Source organism: Microcaecilia unicolor, chromosome 8 (genome assembly GCF_901765095.1).
Source record: "Microcaecilia unicolor chromosome 8, aMicUni1.1, whole genome shotgun sequence".
NCBI lineage: Eukaryota > Metazoa > Chordata > Amphibia > Gymnophiona > Siphonopidae > Microcaecilia > Microcaecilia unicolor.
The window spans coordinates 64705449-64712136 of record NC_044038.1 but is presented as its reverse complement, the minus strand read 5'-3'; positions in this window follow the sequence as shown (position 1 = coordinate 64712136).

Here is a 6688-nt window from a genome sequence, read left to right as displayed (position 1 = left end):
TCCTCCTCGGCGTAGTTCACTAACCCTCACCCTCCTACATGGGAGCAATGTTTCTTTCAAACGCTGTCGTATATTTCCGTTGAAGTTGACAAATACAAATAGTGCAATTCCAGTCTTACAAAAGTACCCCTAAACTGATGTGCAGAATAAAAGAAGATGGGGCAGAGCAAACAAGTTTCCTGTTTTCAGACTTCAGTTGCTGTTTCCCCTGGCCTCGCCCTCTGCCTTCCCTGGCCTGAAAGCTGGAGTTAGTTTGTGCGTTAGCAGCAGATCAGTACAAACCAGATCTCCTGCGCCTAGGCTGGGCTGTCTATGCAAATTTCCTTTCACATTCAGCTCACAGCAAGGAAGGGAGCATTTGGTCTGGTAGCTCAGAAGACATCTGTTGCTAAAGTGCTGTTATATGTTTTAATAATTTTATTTAGTTTTAGGTCAGAAATATAACAAAATAAAACACGGAAAAGAAAATAAGATGATACCTTTTTTTATTGGACATAACTTAATACATTTCTTGATTAGCTTTTCCGATCTGATGAAGAATTATTATTCCGATCTGACGAAGAAGGGCAACCTTCGAAAGCTAATCAAGAAATGTATTAAGTTATGTCCAATAAAAAAAGGTATCATCTTATTTTCTTTTCCATGTTTTATTTTGTTATATTTCTATTGATTACCTTTAAAAGTGGACCATCATGGCTACCACACCTCTCTTTAGTTTTAGAAAAGAAGGGAAGCTGAGGAGGTGAAATTTTCCTTCCAGTCAGTCCTACAATGTATTCCTAATTTTTAACCAGGGTAGAATTAACCTTTTGGACCCTTTCACCTCCTCTTCATTCTGCCCTGAAGTTCCCTAGGGCTGATAATGTCCTGATTCAAGGTTAACCCTTCCATATTCTTAGCTAAAGCAGAAACATTACTAAAACATTTATTTATTGGGATTTATTTTATCATCTTTTCGAAGAACTTCAACCAAGGCACCCAAGATGTCTCAAGTTCTGCTAGTATTTGAGAACAGGATCTGCTGATCTAAAGGCTGTTGTGAAATAAATAACAAAATGGACATTTATGTGCTGGTTACATTTAGTATGAACTTCCATTTTAGAAAAATAAATGCGGAGCCGCTAAGTTACCCACTGCAGGAGAGAGACTTTTTAGCCAGTTCTTAAATCCCAGAGCAGTGTGGGATTTGTAGTCTATAGAAATGCTAGATAGTAGTAGTAGTAGTAGTCCATGATTCCATTGAAATCAGTGCTGCAGGTCCTATAATGCACCAGGATGAGGTTGGCAGAAATTCAGGACTTGCCAAAAAGTCTTCCTCCTGGAATGGGTAACTTGGTAGCTCTGTAAATGCCTAATCAATCAACAGGTCAAAACTGGCACATAAATGTCTGTGTGTCTAAATAAATATCTATCTTACCCACTTTACAAACGTAAATGTTTATGGAGCTCGGTATCCCTTAGACCAGTGTTCTTCAATGCAAGGCCTGGGGGCTGAGACCACTAGGATGGCCCCCATTGTCTTTCTGAATTTTTTTTTTCTGCTACTCTGCCTCCCTACCTAGGCTCAGTCGGGACAGAAAGAGGAAAGTAAGTGTGTGTGGGGGGGGGGGGGGGGAGTCATATGTTTGAAGGACAAGGTATTTCTCATTAGGACAAGGTATATGATTAAAGGTATAATTATTTATTTATGATTTCCCACTGCAGCTCTTTGTGACTCTCAGGCTCATTTTTGAAAGAGAAGGATGCCCATCTTTCAACAGAAATCGTAAGATGGGCGTCTTTCTCACAGGGCCGTCCAAATCGGTATAATCGAAAGCCGATTTTGGACGTCCCCAACTGCTTTCCGTCACAGGGATGGCCAAAGTTCAAGGGGGCATATCAGAGGCGTAGCGAAGGTGGGACTTGGGCGTGCCTAACACATGGATGTCCTCGACCCATAATGGAAAAAAAAAGGGTGTCCCTGACGAGCACTTGACGACTTTACTTGGTCATGTTTTTCTTACAACCAAGGCACAAAAAGGTGGATGAAATGACCAGAAGACCACCAGAGAGAATCAGGGATGACCTTCCCTTACTCCCCCAGTGGTCACTAACCCCCTCCCACCCTCAAAAAATATCTTTAAAAATATTTCCTGCCAGCCTCTATACCAGCCTCAGATGTCATGCTGAGGTCCATCACAGCAGTATGCAGGTCCCTGGAGCAGTTTTAGTGGGTGCAGTGCACTTCAGGCAGGCAGACCCAGGCCCATCCCCCTCCCTACCTGTTACATTTGTGGAGGAAACAGCGAGCCCTCCAAAACCCACCAAAAAACCACTGTACCCACATCTAGGTGCCCCCCTTCACTTGTAAGGGCTATGGTAGTGGTGTACAGCAGGGGCGTATCTGCGTGGGGCCACAGGGGCCTGGGCCCCCGCAGATTTCGCCCTGGACCCCCCTACCACAGACCCTCTCCACCTCCCCCTCCCTCCCTCCCACCCGCCCGCCACCAACCCGTCGCCGATCTTTGCTGGCGAGGGACCCCAAGCCCCCGCCAGCTGAAGTCCTTTCTTCCGTGCAGTCTGACATCCTGCGCGTTGTACGTCAGACTCAGAAGAACAGGAAGCGTTGCAACTTGCAGCGGCGCAGCCTCATGGAAGAGAGGACCTCGGCTGGCGGGGGGTTGGGGTCCCCCGCCAGCAAAGGTAAGTGACAGCAGCGGGGGAGGGTGTCATTGGTGGCGAGGGGGGGGTCCAGAAATGGCGGGGGGGGATCGGTGGCGCCGGGGGGGGGGGGGCTAAAATGTGCCCCCTCCCTCTGGCTCTGGCCCCCCCTACCGCCCGAGTCCAGATACACCCCTGGTGTACAGTTGTGGGAAGTGGGTTTTAGGGGGGTTTGGGGGGGCTCAGCACACAAGGTAAGGGAGCTACGTTCCTGGGAGCATTTTATGAAGTTCACTGCAGTGCCCCCTAGGGTGCCCGGTTGGTGTCCTGGCATGTCAGGGGGACCAGTGCACTAGAAATGCTGGCTCCTCCCACGACCAAAGGCTTGCATTTGGTCGTTTCTGAGATGGGCGTCCTTGGTTTCCATTATTGTTGAAAATCAGAAACGACCGAGTCTAGGGACGACCCAGTGGCGTTCCTACCCTCGATGACACCCGGGGCGGATCACCGATGCACCCCCCCCCCCGTGAAATGACACCTCCCCCCCGGCAAAATGACACCCCCCCGGGTGCATGCTGCTGGGGGGGGGGGGTGCTACAACGCGTGCCTGTGGGCTCCGAGTTCGCTACGCTAACTTTGCTGGTTCGCTGCAGCTCCCTCTGCCCCGGAACAGGAAGTAACCTGTTCCGGGGCATTGGGAGGGAGCTGCAGCGAACCAGCAAAGTTAGCGTAGCGAACTTGGAGCCCACAGGCACGGGCCGCGGCAACCCCCAGCGGCGTGCACCCGGGGCAGACTGCCCCCACCGACCCCCCCTTGGTACGCCACTGGGACGACCATCTCTAAGGACGACCTAAATTTCAAGATTTGGGCGTCCCCGACTGTATTATCGAGACGAAAGATAGACGTCCATCTTGTTTCAATAATATGGGTCTCCTCGCCCCTTCAGCGAGACGTTTTGCGAGGACTTCCTCAACAAAATTGGGCATCCCTTTCGATTATGCCCCTCTCTGTGCAATGGAGGGTTAAATGACTTGCCCAGAGTTACAAGGACCTGCAGGAGAAAAATAAATAAATAACATACCTTTCATCACGATTAAAATTTTAATCAAAATGCTGCCTTAATTAGACTATTTTAATAGACAGCATAAGGTGTAAGCAGAGGTGGAACATATTGACAGATAAGACAGAGGAACAGGAGTTAGATAGAAAATAAAGGGACTAACTTAAAGAAAAATTCTATATGGAGTTACAAGAGGTGCGTGAAAACGAGCTCAACTGCACCAAAATTGTTCCGTGTCCATTGGCTTCCATTGCAGGCGCGATGCAAATGAGCAGGGTAGGAGCTTGCCTGGAGATCAAAGTATGTGGTTCTGCCCCCCGTCCCCCCATCCCCCATTCACATAACCCCTGTCATTCTGCTGAGACACAGTTTACTATAGTAACCTCTGAAATGTTGTATGTCTAAGTGCTTTGAAAATGAGCCCCTATATCTCTTCCCACCAAGTCCCCCACATAGAGAGGCTTAAGTGGGCTGCAATTGTGCATTCTTCAACTTGTTTAAATACTGTGCTATGGACCCCTTGTTATACAGAGACCTAGAGTAGAGCTGTCCATTTTATCCATATTAAAAGTAGCCATGATCACAGCATAAGATGGAATTAGCATCAGATTTAAAGTGAAGTTCTTGTTTAAAAATGAAGGTCTGGAAAAGGCGAGCTATGTTCTTTCCACAGATGTGAGGGAGCAGCATGGGACCAGGGTAACAGAGGATCACTTTCAGTAAGCAGCACTTCTAGCTTCCACTGTGACGTTGGGGCTCGAGTGAGTGTGTTCTTCCCACTTAGAGGGGTGAGGAAGTCAGTAGGGAAGGTGGTGACATAATATAAAAATATAACGTAACAATATAAGTTATATTCCACCTACACTTCGAGGTTCAAGGTGGACCACAATAAAAGAAGCTGGTCATATCCAGGAATCAAGCAACACAAAAAAATCCACAGCATGAAAATGTTACCAATATCAAGATATTCATAAAATGAAGGAAAAAGCCTCAAAGAGCTCAAAATCATGCAGATTTAAAGAGCTAACTTGATCAAACGATTTTCACTTCATCACTGACAAAAAACCTTCCCAGTACTTATATCTTTTTGCAAATCTCTTTTTTTTAAATTACATTTGTACCCCACGCTTTCCCACTCATAGCAGGCTCAATGCGGCTTACATATTATATACAGGTACTTATTTGTACCTGGGGCAATGGAGGGTTAAGTGACTTGCCCAGAGTCACAAGGAGCTGCCTGTGCCTGCAGTGGGAATCGAACCCAGTTCCCCAGGACCAAAGTCCATCACTCTAACCACTAGGCCACTCCATTATTATTATTATTAGTAGTAGTAGTAGATCAATCAGAAAAAATTTTGAGAAAAATCTCTTACGTACTGTGCTTAGCTATTTCCAACTTTCAAAGTCCATCCATTACTGCTTATGCAAAAGTAAAGCACTTATCTTTATAAGGCACTTGTAGCATATGGAATGAAACTACTAATTCTCTCCTCACCCCCAGGCCAATGATGGCCAGCGTTTCAGTCAGCTGCTTCAGGGTCCCGGGAATATGTTAAGCACATAGAGCCAGAAGTGCTGTAGGTGCAAAGAAGCGGGGAATTTCTGCACAAACAAGAAATAAAATTAGAATTGTATAAAATTCTAATTCCAAAAACTCACAAGATTAATTCACTCAATTACATGTGGTCCAGTATCATAAACAAAAGTAAAAATGGCGCCTTGATGTTTTAAAGGTAGAACACTCAAAGCTGCCAATCGGATATCAAGACATCTTAGATCCTCTCTATTCATTGGTTATCTAAAAATCAACCATAAAAAGCTTTCCACTCTACAGCTACATTCAATCATTCAATAACGGCAGATAAAGACCATCTGGCTGATATTAATAACTATTTAACCAGCCAGGAATGGCTCCTGGCTGGTTCATTAGTGTTTTAACACCTAAATGCAGATATTCAGCAGGATGTAACTGGTTATCTCCCACTAAACATTTGCGGTTAGTGGCTAGCCCCTTTTGAACTGCACACATTAGAATTTAGGCACAGTTCATTACAGAATATGCTTAGAGGGGCATAATCGAACGGGGCAGCCAAGTTTTCCTGAGGATGTCCTCGCAGGACGTCCCTGCGAAGGGGCGGGAAAACCCATATTATCGAAACAAGATGGGCGACCATCTTTTGTTTCGATAATACGGTCGGGGATACCCAAATCTCCACATTTAGGTCAACCTTAGATGGTCGTCCCTGATTTTCAGCAATAATGGAAACCGAGGACACTCATCTCAGAAACGACCAAATCCAAGCCATTTGGTCATGGGAGGAGCCAGCATTCATAGTGCACTGGTCCCCCTCATATGCCAGGACACCAACCAGGCACCCTAGGGGGCACTGCAGTGGAATTCACAAATTGCTCCCAGGTGCATAGCTCCCTTACCTTGGGTGCTGAGCCCCCCACCCCCCCCCCCAAAAAAAAAAAACACACTACCCACAACTGTACACCACTACCATAGCCCTAAGGGATGAAGGGGGGCACCTACATGTGGGTACAGTGGGTTTCTGGTGGGTTTTGAAGGGCTCACATTTACCATCACAAGTGTAACAGGTATGGGGGGGGGATGGGCCTGGGTCCACCTGCCTGAAGTGCACTGCACCCACTAAAACTGCTCCAGGGACCTGCATATTGCTGTCATGGAGCTGGGTATAACATTTGAGGCTGGCATAGAGGTTGGAAAAAAATTTTAAGTTTTTTTGAGGGTGGGAGGGGGCTGTTGACCACTGGGGGAGTAAGGGGAGGTCATCCCCAATTCCCTCCGGTGGTCATCTGGTCAGTTTGGGCACCTTTTTGAGGCTTGGTCGCAAGAAAAAAATGGACCAAGTAAAGTCGGCCAAGTGCTTGCCAGGGACACCCTTCTTTTTTCCATTATTGGCCGAGGACGCCCATGTGTTAGGCATGCCCCAGTCTCGCCTTCGCTATGCTGCTGACACGCC